This window comes from Tachypleus tridentatus, chromosome 13, assembly GCF_004210375.1.
Source record: "Tachypleus tridentatus isolate NWPU-2018 chromosome 13, ASM421037v1, whole genome shotgun sequence".
Lineage (NCBI taxonomy): Eukaryota > Metazoa > Arthropoda > Merostomata > Xiphosura > Limulidae > Tachypleus > Tachypleus tridentatus.
Window position 1 is genome coordinate 259,321,566 of NC_134837.1, and position 19,491 is coordinate 259,341,056.

Below are 19,491 nucleotides of genomic sequence, written 5' to 3' on the forward strand. Positions count from 1 at the left end.
TAGGGGGCCAAAGAGGGGGGGGGCTGAGACACTTCAGTGAGATAGCGTCAACGGCGGAAATATATTGGGATTCCTGAAGAACATTCGTTGACAAAAAACATCTAATTCAGTGATGTTTGCGATGATAACATTGGTACGATTATACATACTTTCCTTCCCCGCAACTACTGTCATCATTCAGCATGTTTTAAGTTATACATTAGAAGCACTATGACTCAACAGACTTAATTTTTCAATTGTTTTAAAAGTTTGTACAGAAAGATATGATTCTAATTCCGAATCTTAAGAATTTATTCAAAGCAGGGGCGATACGTATAAGATGGTTCAGGAAGCTTGGCCTCCCCTTTCTAAAAAACAGAAAGGAAAAAACGTCCCTCACACAGCATTATTCTCACCAACTCATAATATTACACAGTATTTGTGGAGAGAGAAACACAGATCGAAAGATGGTTTATGTGAGTCACTAAGAGAAACATTTTCATTTTCAAGTACGAACAAGTTCTTCCCAATTGTGCAAACCTCATACACATGGGTGACACAACAGAATAACCTACCAAACAACGGACTTATCCGCTACCTATAGTTAAAACTGAGAATGAAAATGTTTTTACTTTATTGTAACTTTCATTTATCGGTTTTTACTAAACTTTAAATACTTTTGTGTGTGTGGTTGATCCTTTCTAAAAATATTTGCTTCCGTTGCCACTTCATGATTTTCATTTACTCCTCAATGTATGTCAAATTTATAACACTAAACCGATAAATACTTAAATATAAGCGTTATAAGGCTGATAAACAATTCCCTCAAGCCCATAAATTATTTCCTAAAATATTTTGAATATATACATAGGTCAATTAACAACTGAAGTGCAATTGTACATATTGCCTCCCGCCAGTAGAGCGGTAAGTCTACAGATTTACAACGCTAAAATCAGGGGTTCGATTCCCCTCTGAGGGCTCAGCATATAGCCCGATGTGGCTTCGCTATAAGAAAAATACACACTCAAACACATGCCCCCCAGTGGCACAGTGGTACGTATGCAGACTTATACTGCTAAATATCGAGTTTGGATACCCGTGGTAGGCATAGCACAGATAGCCCTTTGTGTAGCTTTATGCCTAATAACAATAAGAATTGTATATCTAAAAAATACACCCATGTGGTGAAAAATAAAGAAAAACTAGTATAAAACTATTTTGAAGACTGTAAAAAGCTACTGGCTGGTTATTATATAAAATAATTTTGTTTTATTTTTACATTAGTTACGGTGTGCAAGAACAAAACATCTCTTGTTGCCTAAAAGTAGCATTTCCGTGCTGGATTTCAAGAGAATATGTGATGATTAAGAAAATCACTTATTTTTCCTCGAAAACCAATATTCAGAATGATGGTGTGCCGTTGTTAGACGCAAAGAAAAACATGGGCTATCCTATGATATGGGGTCCGGCATGGCCAAGCGTGTTAAGGCCTTCGACTCGTAATCCGAGGGTCGCGGGTTCGAATCCCGGTCGCACCAAACATGCTCGCCCTCTCAGCCGTGGGGGCGTTATAATGTGATGGTCAATCCCACTACTCGTTAGTAAAAGAGTAGCCCAAGAGTTGGCAATGGGTGGAGATGACTAGCTGCCTTCCTTCTAGTCTTACACTGTTAAATTAGGGACGGCTAGCGCAGATAGCCCTCGAGTAGCTTTGCGCGAAATAAAAGAAAAAACAAAAACAACCTATGACATGCTTACTTACCACAGGTATCGAAAACTGGTTTTTACTTTAATATTATATGCTGCTGAGCGTGCCGCTGAACCACTGGATGGCTCTACAGTGGTGACAGTTCCTGTTTTATTGACTTTGATCAAGATGTTATGAAACTGTGATAACAAAAATTAATCCTTTTATATTATATCTGTTACTAAAGTTTAGCAAAATTTCTTATTATAAAGATAAGTTAAATATGTGACCATTAACTAATTATTTCTTGGTAGTACTAGAAATATTTCAGTCATGAAAAATACTGTGAATTCTAAAATTGTCAATAAAGTACCTTTAACACATAATTTGATGGGTAGCTAACTGCCGAGAGTAATTTAAGATATGAAAAGTTTTAACGTAGTTATAAATATAGATTCTGAAATAAGAGTTCAAACTACTAATGAGCTTTTATAATATATGAATTAAAATACTACTACTTCTAAATAAACAGTGCTTTTGAAAACTTTTATAAGTTTATAAGTTAATTTTAGGAAATTTCTGAGCTCAAAGAGATTTATCCAAGATATCTGAAGTGATGAAATGATATGGGTTTAGTATTTCTAAAAGTTATTGCACAAAATTTCAAAAAGGAGGAAACAAGGCAGGTTCCAAAATTAAAAAATTACAAACCTATTAATTTGCTTTCGGTTAATTTATCTTAAAATTATTTTACTATTATAGTGATGTAAAATAACCTTTAAAAACCTGGTATTTGGTAAATACTTCCTAATGTACATTTATAAAGACTCGTTTTGCCCAAAATTAATTAGAAAACGTTTTTTAGTATCAGCTTTTTAATCAAAGCATAGTGATTTCATGTTCCAAAAGTGATAAGTTATGAAGAAAACTTTTATTAGAAAGATTTAAATGTTCAAGATATATATATAAAACCAACTTCTTTGTAAGAGAAGCAAGTGATTTAAAATTGTTTATTAATTAATATGATTGATCTTATCTCACTGATGGGGTCCTTAAAGGTCTCTGTATGTTTATAATTTAGATGCCTATGACAGAAATTTATTCTGGTCGACATTTGACAATATGTTGCTGACTATATGCTGGTTAAGAAAGGCCTGGGCAGTCTTAGTGAGAGGTCAAAGACTTAGGAAGTATTTTCCAGTTTTAATAATTAAAATGTGAGACTGAAAGTGGTGCACTGATAGTGTGTAAATTTGGGAAGAAAGCACAGTTGTTGTGAAAAAAGAAAAAGACCTAAATGTGATTACTAGGAGAACTGTGATATGGTGGAAAGCAGAAATTCTGGAAGTTCTAGGATATGTTATTTGCCACACGTTTTCTGTTTTAAAAGTTTGAATTTTATTTGCACTGTATCTCAGAATGGCTGGTATAGATATTAACACTTTTATTGATAATAAGAGAACAACATTTTTACCATCCTAGGTCATCTTCAGGTTAAGGTTATTTACACTATGCTTAAAATCTATTTTAAAATAGAACATTCAGTTTGTATTTACTGGAAAGAATAAAAGAAAATAAAAGTATTCATACGAGTCATTTTGAGAAATTTGGAAATGTATTGAGATGCACCCTTGTAGTTTCATTCATCCATTTGTCATTACATAGAGGGAAGAAGTCAATTTGACCAAATACAACAGTAGGTGTATACAAAACTTTAAAGATTTCAACTTATTTCCACATAATTGTAGAAGCAAGTGAATGATATGAATGTTTGAAATTTGTAGAAGTTTGGATAAACTGCCCATGAAGTTACATGTAGGGTTGCCTAAGAATACATCTTACAAGCCCAAATGGAGACTAATTTTTAGGGAAAAGGAATATGGTGTCAGATTTACGAGTCCATAAAGTAACATACGGGATGACATGATATGTGCTATTAGACTCACAATTTTTGGATAGGCTTACAGTTGTGAAAGAATATATATAGTTTAAGTTGTTCGTTGTAATGGTCCTTTAAACAGTGAAGAAAATTCATTTGATAAAATTAATAGTTTCTGTCTTAGTGATTGTTGTTGTTTAAGGTAACATTAGAACAGTTTTGTTTATCATTAATTAAGTATTCCATCTTCAGTTTTTCACAGTAATGACTTGTTTCTTTGATATTTCTTACTGAAGATCCACAGATCACAAATTTTGCTGATATAGTAATACCAAAAATTTATCTAAATATTATCTACACACTTTTAGAAAAATGCATGCTAGTTCTAAACACATCTTCAAATTAGCTTGCAAAATTAGCACACTTCTGATGTTAATTCAGATACCAAGATAACATATTTGTTGTAACTACTTTATGTGGGCCATATAGCATGACCTGTAAGTTTTATTACTTCATATTATTTATGAGTCTTCTTTGTCAGTCAGGTATGAAGCAGTAAATACACACTTTGCTTCTATGTCACTTAATGTACTATGTTGTTATTTGACTATATTTCATTGTGAGTGTTATGAGTTCTTTATGTTTTATGCTATTCTTTTTAATTTAATGTTTTTTATGTTTCTTTAGATATTTAAAATTTAAAGCTATAAGGTTATCAGAAACATTGTGCACTATTTATACTTGTCTACACTACATCTTGTTAAACATGCAGATATGTCTCTTAATGTATTATATTATTGGCATAATGCCTTCTTACTTAGTCATCCTTTTTACTCAATTAGAATATTTTAAGTAATTCTAAATATTGGTTTCCTTGTTAATTTATTCTCCCTATTACACAAGTTGAAAGAGCAACAGCCCTCTTAAAATAATATTTATATTTGAATTACATTCAAAATAACTTTTATTTTGTTAAGAAACTTCAAGAATTTCAATAAATAGACACATAAGTGAATGAATGTACTTTCCTATACTACTTTTAAGTTGTAATAGAATATCATATAAGAGAACTACATTTAGACATTGTTTGACATTTTGTAGGTAGTGTGATGCCACCAAGGATTTACCACTTTTGAGAATGTGAATGATATGTGACAACCCTTTCCAATACAAAATATTCATACACTTGTATTGAAGGGCATGCTTAGATTGGGATTTAGAATTTTCAAGAAGGGATATTCATTGTACTTAATGGTATTAGAAGATAAATTATTATGGATCAACTTGGGGTACCATGATCATTAAAAAAAAATTTTTGTCAATAGTCAACCCACAGCCATGGTAAGAAAAGTAGGGAATTATATAACAGTTGACAATCACAGAGACAAAGGTTAGTGATAAAAGCTATCTATGTGCCCAAAACAACAGTGTGCAACATTTATATGCAAAAACGGCTCGTTTGGGTTGAGAAAATATTTTACATATAAGAGCGAACAACGTTTCGACCTTCTTTGGTCATCGTCAGGTTCACAAAGAAAGAGGTAACTGACCGGAAGCTGACCACATGTATGAAAGGGATTGTGTAACTGAGTGTCGGAATGTAGAGGGCTGTGTTAGATGTTTGAATATATAATTTTATTTATTTTATTATATTAATATAGGTATAAAGGCATTCCTTTATATTGGTTTATTTTGGATTAAGGCTTCTTTAATTTTGCGTTTGTTTATGTTTGTTTCTTTATTTAGTATTTGAGTGTTTTCTATGGTTATGTTATGTTTATTTGACTTGCAGTGTTCGAAAACATGTGAAGGTGACTTTTTATGTTCTTTGAAACTGGTTTCCATTTTTCTACCAGTGTGCAACATTGTCAAGAAAGATCAACAACCAGAAAAGTGACACAAACTGCTTCAACAACATATCTATTTAAGTGACACCTACTCAAGCAGCTGGAAAATAAAATGGGTATTCATTCTATTCTGTATTAAAACATATTGAACAAATTACCAGAGGTAATGCTTACAGATTTCTATGCAAGTAGACTTGAAATATATGCTGAAAGATTATCATTCTTATACACTAGATAGATTATAAAAACCTACTGGAAGGAGTTATGTGCTTTGAACATGACAGTCTCACAATGGTGTCTTTTGTGATGGTAACTACACTGCAGGGCTACTGTTATAATGCATGGCTCTTAGATAGAGCATGACTGAACATTGCAACATGGATTGTAATGAAGTGAGGCATCAAAATCATTTTTAATATAACATACTCTACATAGTCCTTGTCTTTTTTTTAAACTTATATCTGACAAGAAACTTGTTCCATTACTCACCTAGTTCATATTCAGGATATTTAAGTAGTAGCTGTTTCAAACAATAGTTAATTCTATGTGTAAAACCAAATTTTTTAGTAAATGATTAATGCAGTTTTATTAGGAGCTTAATATATGGCTGATTGAAGAATGACCATTGTAGCCTGTCATGTTTACATCTAGCTGTAAACAATTTATTAGAAAATAGTCAGTAAATGGTGTGCTTTATCTTTTTTTTGTATTATAATGCATGACCTATTGTATACCTTAATATTTATAAACAAAAATTCAATGAACAAAGATTAATAGATAATAAAGATGAATAAAGACAGTTTAATTCAAAATACAAGTCTTTGAAGAAGCTTATAAAATTTACAACCAATTTAACAAAAAACTAGAAAAATAACTGAAAGTAAAACCTTATCAATAATCAGATCTAATGTCCCAAATATTATCTATCTTTCTTGTTCTCTCTTCTGTAATAACAGGTATTGATGGTTATGAAATTTAACTGACATGTTTGTGATTTGTAAAATTGTCCCTTTGAGAAAAAAAAAAAGGTTTATATTTTGTTTGATTTTTCCTATGCAAGTTCAAATATGTGTTTGTTTTGCAGTAGTTAACATTTGATATGTGGATATAACACACCTTATTTTTTATTGTATTACAGTATTTATTCTGAAATTATTCTTATTGGTATATGTGCAGGTTTCACATAATATGTGATTAAAAAATATTAAGTATGATTTGTTCTAGCTCAGTTATTGAGACTTGGCATTACTTTGTAATCTCTATCCTGCCAAACCTGCTGTTATTGAGCAAACCTATCCAACTGCTCTAACATTCAAGGGAGAAAACTGCCAAGACCATGGAGTCTGGGACAAGTGACCACCAAAACAAAAGCTTGGTACAGAGGGGAATCACAAATGCATAAATAAAAGGGCTCCTACAGCCTGGAAAAATATATAGAAACAACAAGAGATCTATAGGGTGTACTGTCTGACCCACCACCATATTCAAAGCTGACAAAACATGAAAGATTAACAATTAGATATTGTTTTGAGCCCAAAAGTAGAGCTAAAGAACAAGAAACAGAGCATCTCCCTGAAGTTGATGTATGAAATGGAGATATTAAAATTAATGGGTACAGAATTACATCTCAACCAACTAGAGGGATTCATGATAAAGTGGAAGTCTAAAGATGTACCCTCAGAATTGTGAAAGGAGATGTTACAGCTTTTGCAATCAGAAGCTCCATACCTTGGAAATATACAAAAGACAATTAAATCTACCCAGTAGAAAAGGATGGCAAATTATTCTAATTTAACCAAATACTGAATGGAAATAAATAATGACTCAGAAGCCTGACCAGCTAACCAAAATGACCAGATTCCCAAAGAAAAAGGGTGGTCATAGGTGATGCTTCCCAGTATAGGGCTATAAGTTGCCAAATTACCAAATATTTGAATAAATGCAAAACCAATAAGTCTAGTCTCCATGAGAATACCCTCATAGTTTAATGGTAGACATACAGTTTTGAGTCCTATATGACAAAGAAGGTTCATAAGAGAAACCCTGTAACACCTTACAAAGTGAGCCCATGGATGCACATAATGTAAAACCTACTGTCTTAAAAGAACCAAAGCTGAAATGTGTATCAAGAGACAATTGACCATAGAACCCCAAGATGGCTAGCCTCTTAGAAGAAAATAAACTAATGAGGAAATCTGTGATGAGGAACACCCACAAAAGGTTTATATAAAGAAATTATGAGATGGAGCTCCTTCAGATAAAAAAGGTGGAACATAACTACAGAAAAAAGGAATCCCAATAATATAGATCCCAGAATCAAATAAAGAGAACTGGGCAACAGCAAAAGAGAAAAAAAAAAAAATGGGCAATGGGAAGAACAGATTATTGGGATCTTTCTCCAATAAAGCTGTTGGGGTATTGATGCAAAACCTCAGAAGAAAAGAAGAGTAAACTGCACAACGTGCTAAGAAAGTGAGTAAGTAAAAGATGAATAAGAGTGGATGTAAGATGCAAAAGAGAAAGTAAAAAAGTTAAGTGGTAGATTCAATGATGCAACAAACAGGTGAGAGCTCACTCAAAAACAGCAGAAAACAACATGAGTTATCTAACCTTGTCAGGTATAGAAGAACTAGAAGTCAAAGATGTCCATAAACAACAAGCAGCTCAGTATAAACTACAGAAGCAGGAGATTGTGAGTTCTTGGTCCAAAAGATGAACTAACCACATAATGTACAATGGTGGGAACATTGCTCACCATCTGAGTAATAAAATTCATTATTAAGAGAAAGTAACATAATTCCTACTAAGGAGAGTCTGAACCTTAGGAGGATTCAGAAATGCAGATGGAAGAAATCATGTACCATAAGATAAATTTGTATAGATTTTCATTTTTAAATAGGTCTGGAATGTCCATGGTACTAAAACGTTTGTAATTTTCTATTTACAAAAATTGTGAAGATATATCAAAACCTAAACACTGGGTTAATAACAATGGGGAATATTCCTCCTAAATAAATCAGAAGCTGCAACTGGAAGTTTAAAATTTTGGATCATTCTTTCTTCAAATTTGCCCCCAGTGCACAGCAGCATGCATGCAGACTCATGCTGATAGAAGCCAGGTTTCAATACCATAGTGGGTAGAACACAGATAGTCTTTTGTGTAGCTTTGTGCTCAATTCCAAACAAACAAACTTTCTTTACATCAAGAAAATAAAGGTTTGAAAGAAAGCACTTTGTAGGTTATCAAACGTTTTTAATTATAATTGCACAAACAAACACATTCAAATCTAGAACTACTGAGTAAGATGAGCCATTGATATAAACTGTATGTTCAAGTGGAGTACTGTGTGTAGAAAATGTGTTAACCCTCATCTTAGATGGCTATAGTTTAATGCTGATTGCATTATAAACTAGAGTTTAGGGACGGAAGTTCCATTATAAGACTTGGCATTAGTGTGAAGTAATATCATTATATTCCATGAAAAAGTGAAGAATCTTTCTGAAACAGTACATCTCCCAATGTGGTAAGTTTAAAGTATTTCTTAAAATAAAATTTCTCTGATGCCAGCTTAGTGTTCCATTTCTTTGAAATATACATGCATTTTTAGAAGTAGTTTCCCATGTTGAATATTATTATATACAAAACATTTGTATCATATAGAAGAGGGTCTGGCATAGCCATGTGGTGAGGGTGCTTGATTCATAATCTGATGGTCACAGGTTTGATTCCCCATCACACCTAACATGCTTGCCCTTTCAGCCATGGGAGCATTATAATGTGACAGTCAATCCCACTATTCATTGGTAAAAGTGTAGCCGAAGAGTTGTCGGTGAATTGTGTTGACTAGCTGCCTTCCCTTGCCCTTGTGTAGTTTTGTGTAAAATTCAAAACAAACAAAATCTTTCAGAAGAAAATATTTCAGGTCAATTTCTTGTTATTGTTTAATACTAGGAGATGGCTGTGATACTTAAGGCAGCTCTCATTGGTACTTACTCAACTCATAATTTGACAAAAGTATTCTTATGATGACAGTAAAACTCTCTGAGAAATGAATTAAATTTTAAAAAGATTACATGAAAATACTTGTTAAAAATAAAGAAATGTTAGATATCTCCACATGTGATGTTATCAAAACTCTCCATGTGGTTTTCAACCATTTGACACATTAAACATTCCACCACATGAACATTTTTAAAATTGCCAAACTATTTTCAACAAATTTGTTTATTTATGAATATATCTATTTGATATTTAATTTCAGGAGCCACTTGTGTGAAGAATCTTTACTTACCATGAGCAGAAAAAACTTCATTGTTTGGACAGTATCGTCATTACTGATGAATGCAGTAATATCTAGAAGTAAAAATGGAAACACTGATTAGCTGTTCCAGTACTTTTGTAAGACTTTAAGAATCCTTTTTAGGTACTAATGGTTTCATTTTCTTACATCTTTTTTTTTATTATGGAAATGAAAAAGTTATTTACTCAAACAAATCTTCATGTCACTACTACAAGTCTTTGAGAAGTTAAAAAGATTTAAACTTTCCCTTTTCAGAAAACCTTAGATTCTCCTCTTAAACTCTGTACCACTCTCCATAGTTGAAAATGGCAACTCATTCCACAAACCATTCTTCCTCTTAAGAATAGTAAACTGGCATACAAAACGTATTATTTTGGTATAACTGAGTAACTTCTTGCTTTGTTACGTTACTGTGAACCTTGTAAGTCACTTAATAAATAATGTGGTAAAATATTATTAGTTCAATTACAACACAATTAATTCAGTTTCATTATTAATGTAATTTCTGATGTGTAACCTTTAGGGCCAGTGAATTAATTAATTGATATAAGCAATTAACTACTGACATCATGTAAAATAATCGATTATTAAATTATGATGAAATCAATTAATTTCCTTAAAAAAACTGACTAAATGAAATTACTGTTTATGAATATTCCAACTATCCAAATAACTGAAATGTTTTTATAATAACAACCAATTAATTTTCAGTGAATTCAACTTCAGAGTTGTTTGGCTTAATCAGTTAGTGTCATAGCTCAAAAAAACAACAACAACTTATCACAGTTAGTGTTTCTGATTATTCATATTTTCAGTTATTCCAAATATTCACCTCTCATGAGAATAATCAAATGGTTGAATGAACCTAACGGTTAACATATTTCACTAATGAACTGACTTCATGAACCATGTGACAAGGGCAAGTGTATTAGCTGATATATAGCATGTACATAAGATTAGTGTGGCTTTATTCAATGATTACCTATTGTATATTTGCATTACAAAGTTTAAAAAAATTAAGACTACTTTGAAATGTGATGATAGATGGCTCTTGAAACTAGCACAAACAATAATTCTAGTTTACCATAAAAGGGCAAGTGCCATGATTGAAAAATATTCTAATATTTATCACAGTTTAAAATGACAAACAACATACTCAGGAGTGGACTTGTTTTAAAATAAATAGTGTTTAAATTTTAAAAAGTAAAAATTAACAAAGTAGATTTCTACAAAATCATTTTGTGACAGTTGTATATAGGTGATTAAAGTACCATAGTAAATGTTCATTTTTTGGCTATTACTTATGTGCAGAATCCCAACCTTACAGACTCTTGTCCTTTAAGCCTCACTTTTAAGCCTTCTCCTAAAGAATATTTCAAGGACATTCTGCCACTACAAGTTCTGTTAAAGGTAACATCATCCAATTATTAGTGGAATAACATGATTAAACAAACGTAAGAGTTTGTCAAGCCACAGAAAACACAACTGTCATTAGAATTAAGATACAAGTTCCTTTAAATATGTGAGCTCTGTAAATAAAACTACTAATTACACCATTTTCTTCTCCAGCTCTGATAAACTGGAATCAATTTTCTCAAAATTTTATTCACATATGTGTTTTATCTAGCTTAGAATTTCTTTTGAACATTACTTAAAACACAGTAATTTGTGACTTTATACACCCAGTACATTTGTTGATGGTAATTCTGACTGACTGGATTCAAAATGTTTTTGTTTTTGAACAAAATAGTTAAAGAAAATATGTCATAAACAAGAGTAGGATGTAGTTCTGGCCCCTCTATGTAGATAATAAAATCATTATTTCTGGTATATCTTATTTTATTTATTATAACTTAAAGTACTAAAAACTATTATTGGTGCAACCAAAGTATATCAGTCTCGCTTTATGTATTTCTTATGTTTTATATTGTTTTTAAGCAAAATTACTTTGCAGCAAAACAGAAAGAACATGAAAAAACTAAGCTTTAAAAACACAAAAGGAAAATTCAGTAACAGTTACAAAGTCTCCTTTAGATTTATTATAGTTTAACATAATTTTTATATGAGTAAGAATGAACAACTCTAACTAATAGCAAGTGTTCACAAGAAAGTGAGTTATGCTATATTTACACTTTAATATCTTCTTATAGAACTTAACAGATGAAGATGATTTAGGAATTGGATTTAAAAAACAACTAACACATGGTTTTGATAAACTAAGCCTGATAATTTATAACAGGAAGTATAAATACTGAAATTTCAAGAGAAGAAATTAGATGTGCACCATTTATTAAATAAAAATAGATTAAAGGACCTAAAGGATTTCATGTAGGATTATATACCTCAAAACACAAAATTCTCATTAGCTTATGTCATAAGCACATATTATGCCAATCTTTTTATCTGTTGTTAAACATAGAAGCTAAAGTACTGCTCAAAATTAGATCCATAAAAAACAAAGAATAACAAAAAAGTATACAATTAATTACTGGAACATCAAAAAAGAGTTTCTGACAAAAAAGATTAATTTTTCACATTTTAAAGGCATATTGAAAATGTAGATTTGTAACAAATAAACAGTTTTGTGTTACTAGTGCAATTCTGTTTAATCTTATGATACATCGCAGTTGTTTCTAAATGTATAAAGGAAATAAAACACCATGAACTAAGATTAACTAATTTATATAAAATAAAAATAAATAAGCTAAAATTCTACTTAAGTTAAATATTTTATGTTAAAATAATTTTGGAGCCTCACAATGTTGTTATAGTTTATATCACCATATTTGGTCATGCTGTATCTAAAAGCATTTTGAATATAGCCCTGTAGTGTAGTTTCCATCACACAAGGTTATGTCATAAAGTGTTCATGACTATGCATACAACTACTCCCTGCAGGCTTTCTAAGTTCTAGTGTACAAGAACAACTGCCTCACAGCACCTGCTTCAAAAGTGTGACTTCATAAAAATCAATAAGCTTGTGTACAGTAACCTGACACAGCACGAATACCTATTCTATTCCCCGGTTGTTTGAGATACATAATAGTCGAATAGATATATTATGGAAGCAACTTTTGTACATGTGGCATGTTGTTTTCACAGATAGATATCCTTCTTGATTGTATTATATGCTGTTGCATGAAGTGCATGGACAATGTTTGTCACTGGGCTTTGTGTTTGTGGAAGCCAAACTTTTACAACACTCCACGTATTGCCTACTATGCCCGAGGTATGACTTGTTGCAGGTCTCTTTCTGAATGGTCCTGGAAATCCCAAGTTGATTCATATCCCTTGATTTTCCTGTGGCATTAAGTATAAGGGATATCTCCATCTTTGAAATTCTAAATCCTTGATCTGAATACTTCTTTATGATCTTACTGTATAAATATTTTGTATCAGAAATTGTTGTTACATATATTTTCCAAAATCAATGACTTTTCAATTTCATTACACTACCTATATGAAATACCAAACAAAATTTTCCATGTAGCTCAAATACACGCTATCCCACCACAACTGTATATCAGGCATGGTTGTCATGTGACTCACTGATTAATTTGCATATTCAAAATCATTTTGATATTGCAGTCAACCCTCAGTTTGCCTTGAAACGCTATAGGTTAGAATTCAGTGTTTATGAAAATATAGTATAATATTGATATTGTATATATATTAAATTCAAGACAAGTACAGTCGTATGTGTCTCATTTGAAAAAAAAAAAAGCCATTAAATAGAAATTTTCAAATACACTAGCTCGTTAAATTATCTAATAGATAAAAACAAACAGCCATCACTTAGGCCAGATCCTTGGAGAATTTTTTATTTTAATGAACTTAAAGAATTTCACAACTTAAAAGTAATATTTCATAAATTTTATACTTCTGTAATCAAACCTGATATAATAAAATCGGACAAATTAAATATAATTTTTCTATAGTTCATACGTTACTGAGAAAAGTAAATAACAAAATAAACTAGGCTATAAGGTATGTATTAACACTTTACAAAGTTTTAATATACATAAGATAAAAATTAAAATAATGGTATAAATGTGAAGCTGTAACAAGTACGGTATATCTTATATTGTTCATAATTTTGTAGGCCTGGCATGGCCTAGCGCGTTAAGGCGTGCACTTCGTAATCTGAGGGTCGCGGGTTTGCGCCCGAGTCGCGCCAAACATGCTCGCCCTCCCAGCCGTGGGGGCGTTATAATTTGACGGTCAATCCCACTATTCGTTGGTAAAAGAGTAGCCCAAGAGTTGGCGGTGGGTGGTGATGACTAGCTGCCTTCCCTCTGGTCTTACACTGCTAAATTAGGGACGGCTAGCACAGATAGCCCTCGAGTAGCTTTGTGCGAAATTCCAAAACAAACAAACAAACAATTTTGTTCTTGTCACTTTCAGTATGACTTAATATCAGTGTAGCCTAAATTTCATTTTAGACTTAATTTAAATAGTTACAGTGTCCCTGATAACTTACATAAATGTAAAGAAAAATATGTAATATTTCACATTATTCCACTAATCTTTGCAGTGGCTATCCTCTATGATTTTACATTAAATTTAAATGATTATGCCCACTCTTTCTTTCTATGGCCAGGTGGATAAGGCACTCGACTCGTAATCTGAGGGTCGCGGGTTCGAAGTTCGGTCGCACCAAACATGCCGTAGGGGCGTTATAATGTTAAAATCATTCCCACTATTCATTGGTAAAAGAGTAGCCCAAGAGTTGGCGGTGGGTGGATATGACTAGATGCCTTTCCTCTAGTCTTACACTGCTAAATTGGGGACGGCTAGCGCAGATAGCCCTCGTATAGCTTTGCGCGAATTTCAAAAACAAACCCACATTTTTTTCGATAAATAATTTCATTTCAACCTATAATTTTGATTAAAAGTTTTATGGAATCATATGTAATAGCTTGCACTCATTTCTGATCGTTCTCCACATCATCTATTTGTAGTAGTGATGGTTTTTATCTTCACAAATAATATTTTAAATTAAGTGGTCAAGTGTGAAAATGATGTTTTGATATTTTTTTGTGATTATGGATTTTTTCCAAGAATTACTCACGTTCTTCCACTATAAGCCTATTTATTAGTTAAATCATAAATAAAACTTTTTAAACTTGTATTTACATATCATTTAGTTATTCGCCCAGTAATATTCAAAGATTACTGTCTTGTTTTAATAATGAACATCGTATATCAATCTCAATCATATTTATCTAAGACCTACATTATGAAGTGATTTTTAACCTTTACACTGGGTAAACCAGTTACACAGAACTAGTACAAGCACAAAGGACATGTCTAAATTTATGCTGCAAGAAAAGCTGAAATGAGCTCGCTCATCCATGATGGGAAATGTTTATAACAAGTTTGTTACATTAATAATGAAACAGCGAAAAATAAAACAAATTTGGAATAGCTGACTTTTTTACAGCTAGCGAGTTAATTATAAAATATAGCAAAAAAAAAAAAAGTTTGTTTTTTTGAATTTCGTACAAAGCTACTGGAGGGCTATCTCCGCTAGCCGTCCCTAATTTAGCAGTGTAAGACTAGAGGGAAGGCAGCTAGTCATCACCACCCACCGCCAACTCTTGGGCTACTTTTTTACCAACGAATAGTTGGATTGATTACAACATTATAGCCCCCCGCTAGTACAGCGGTATGTCTCCGGATTTACAACGCTAAAAATCAGGGGTTCGATTCCTCTCGGTGGGCTGAGCAGATAGCCCTTTGTGGCTTTGCTATACGAAAAACACACACAACATTATAACGCCCTCACGGCTGAAAGGGCGAGTATGTTTGGTGCGATCTGGATTCGAACCAGCGACCCTCAGGTTACGAGTCGAACGCCTTAGCCCACCTGGCCATGCCGGGCCCAAAAGAAAGAAAAACTTCAAAAATGATAATAAGAATCTCAACGGCGCCATTTTAGGGTTAACTTCAGTGCACAGTAACTTTCACTCTGTTTGGGTTTATAATTTGCTTTATCGTTATTATCTTTTGACCCCCCCCTCTCAGTGGTACACTGCTATATATGGGATTTATACTGTTAAAAACCAGGTTTCGATAACCGTGGTGAGTAGACCACAGAGAGGCCTTTAAGCATAATACCCAAACAAACTCGTCTGTTAGAAACTTTACAAACGTTATTTGTATTGAAACACATTGTTAACTCCCTGTTTTCTCAATTTACAAGCCCCGCGCTAGTACAGCAGTTAGCCTACGGATTTACATCGCTAAAATCAGGGGTTCGATTCCCCTCGGTGGGCTCAGCAGACAGCCCGATGTGGCTTTGTTATAAAAAAACAACACACACTCTCAATTTACAAACTAACAAAGAAAGGTCATAATCCAAGCTTTTTTCACTTATAGTCTAGTGAAGAGGCTTTTATTTACGTAAGTTAGGTATTAATGTTTCAAATAACCGGCAATTTGAGTTTAAAAGTCAATATGTATCAGATGTATAATATTTGCTAACAAGATTGATACACACAGTTTTTTAACACAAGTATACTTTTATATACATTAAAAACTAAAATTTATAATAACGGTTATTACTAATAATTATTACCAATGTGGTTTTATATACAATAGTTTTATAATATTGCAGACAACACTGGGTTTTATATTCGGTCTAGTACTGAATATTTTATCGACAGTCCAGGTCCACGTTCTGAGTTGATATAGACACACCTCGTCTAAGCTAGTTAGTTCGTTTGGCAGTTGTTGACTGGTATCACATCCTCACAAGTTTACTTTTTCCAGAGAAGATATTTAATGTCCTCATAGAATTAATAACGTTCGAAGTAATTCACCGAAGTTAAACGGTTTGTAATATTCGAAATCTATAAACGTTCCTGGTCCAATTCTGTAGTTTACCGATTAAATATCACAATTATACCTTCAAGAACATATAACACTCTGACTGCAGCTGACCAATAATATTATTCTGTCTCTCGCTAGCTGCTTTTTATGCTAATCACGCGCGACTCTAGAACTTTCAACAATGTTCTAGCGCCTTTTCGAAAACAAATATTTTTTATTCTCACTGTCAAGAATTCTCTACAAATTTCAAGAACAGGCAGGACTTGTGCAACACACAGTGAAGAATATACGTCACGTGCAAAAAACAAGCTTAGGCACTAAAATAAACGTACAAGGGTAAATCCGTTATACTTTACAAATTACTATAATGCATGTTTAAAATATTTATTACGTTAAGATAAAAATTGTTGAAACTGAAGTTCGTTAGCAAAGTGCAAATAAAAAAAAACAATGTTAAACACAAATAATAATAAATATAAAGAAAACATAAAAATTCATGACCGCATTCCTCAGTGGCATAACGGTAAGTCTGAAGGCTCATAATGCTTGAAACCTAGTTTTGATAGCCATGGTGATCACAGTACAGATAGCCCGTTGTATAGCTTTGTACTTAATCACAAACGAATACACTATAATCGTACATATAGCTCACACAGAGAAACTAGGTGAAAAGGCAAGTGTCAGAACGTATAGATAGGAAATTCTGCGAAGTTACTTAGACATGCCAACTGTCAAATTGCATAATATATAGTTGCCAATTCTTTCGCATAATTTGGAATCCTTAAGTAATGTTTATGTTAGTCGTTCTGAGAAACTGAAGCACAAGCGATGAGTTTTGTCTTATTGAATTGTTCTGTTGGTAAAGTGTCCTTCTTGCCTGAATGATTCGTCACAGTTACTCAGGTTTCCTCAGTCTGAGAGTGTTTCTGCCAAATAATAAAAATATCTCATGTGAACGCTGCCTTCACTGATCCCTGAAGACATGTATCGCACCATAATCGACTTCGAGTTCCGTCATTTCACGCTGATTTTACTGTTACTGTAATGAAAGTTTCAAGTTGGATGAGTGACGAACGAGGTTGAAAAAGAAACGTGTAACACCAATAACTATCGGGAAGATACATATTAGTTGTCCATTTTATATCATCTTAGTGGTGCAAAGCTCTTTCGGGATAAAAATTTTGAACATTGAAATACAACATGTGAGTTGTATCATACTGTATTAAGAATGAGGGAACTTCCAGACAATAGATGACGGTGGGTGGTGTTGACTAGCTGTTTCACTTGTCACGCATTATCGTTTATGCCAGCTGAGTTACCGATTTGTTATGCTGTGTATTACAAGTTCGAATAGTCTGAAATTCTTATTTTAATTTATAAGTTAATTGAATGTCAATATGTATCAAAGTTATGATATCTACCAACAAGATTGATACGCACATGTTCGCCCTAAGACAAATACGTATATCTTAATATACAAATATTCATACAATTTATAATAACGGTTTTACAAATAATGATTTGTATACGTAAGTTTCACAAACTCACAAACAACACTGAATCTTCTGTTTATTTTGTAATTGATCACTTTATCAACGGTTCACAATGAGCGAATGAATTTCGAGTAGTTATTGGTACAATTCACTTAACGGTTAGCTAGCTGGCTGTTTCACTGAGATTACGTTTTGTTTTTCTACGACGAAAATATCTAATGTCCTTGTAGAAATACTAACATCCGAAGTTAATTATCTTAAGTTAAACGGTTTATAATGTTCGACGTTACATCTATAAACGTTCCTGGCCAATCACCTGTAGTTTTCCGATTGATAAGCGTTAATCACAGCTATAGCTTCCGAGGTTTATAGCACACTAATTGTAGCAAACCAACAATATACGGAAAACTTTCTTTGCGCATCAATTTATAAACTTCAGGCGATGCTATCGAAAGTTCAGTTGGCAACAATGTAAAACATATATTGTTGATTCTTACACTCGAGAATCTTCTACAAATTTAGAGAACAGGCGAGACTTTCGCAGTAAAAAACATTTAACAATATATGTTACATGCATTTCTCAATATATATTACACTGAAACAAACATAAACATTAAAATCAATCAAAAATGTTAAATCCGTTACACAGTTACGTTTTGAGGACTGGCAGCCGACTGGTTATGGTACTCAACTCACAATCTGAAAGCCGCGGGTTCGAATACCTGTCCCTTCAAAAATACTCGCCCTCTCAGGTGCGAGGGTAGTCAGTCCCATTATTCGTCAGTAACAGAGTAGCTCAAGAGTTGGTGGTGGATGGTGATAATTAGCTACCTTCCCTCTATTGTTACACTGCCAAATTAGGGACAGCTAGCTCAGATAGCCCTCGTGTAGCTTTGCGCGAATTTCAAAACAAACTTTATGTTTTATCGGTTCAAAATCAAAAGGAGGAAGAGGTCTTGTGCATCTGACCCTCCTGGGTATTCAGAAATAAAACATACCCAAATACCCACAAATAAGAAATGAAGTTGAAAATCAAAGATGGCCTTTTGTGTACCTTCGGCTTGGTGCTTAAGATTCTCGACAAATAACCTGAGGGTCGCGGGTTCGGATCCCCGTCACACCAAAACATGTTCACCCTTTCAACTGTGGGGATGTTATAATATGACGGTCAATCCCACTATTCGTTGGCAAAAGAGTAGCCCAAAACATGACGGTGGGTGGTGGTGACAAGTTGCCTTCCTCTGGTCTTATACTGCTAAACTAGGAACGACTAGCTCAAATAGTCTTTGTGTAGCTTTGCGCGGAATTCAAAACAAACATTTTATTTTATTTTATTATGTAAAGTTTTCTGTTTGTAACTTTCAATTTTTATCGGTGATATTTTACAGATTTTCTAGCTCTAGACATCAAATTTCGATTTGTGTTCTGTTCTTGTTTTTCTCAAAATGGCTAGTTTTGTCAACGTTCAGAA

General features: G+C 33.0%; 1 long non-coding RNA gene across 1 annotated transcript; it reads left to right on the top strand.

The window, feature by feature from the left end:
- The first annotated feature begins 5,347 nt into the window (after positions 1-5,347).
- On the top strand, positions 5,348-10,144 carry LOC143238647 (uncharacterized). Its single transcript, XR_013020704.1, has 2 exons — positions 5,348-5,508; positions 9,655-10,144. It is a non-coding gene; the product is annotated as an uncharacterized LOC143238647 (long non-coding RNA).
- Positions 10,145-19,491: the final 9,347 nt, after the last annotated feature.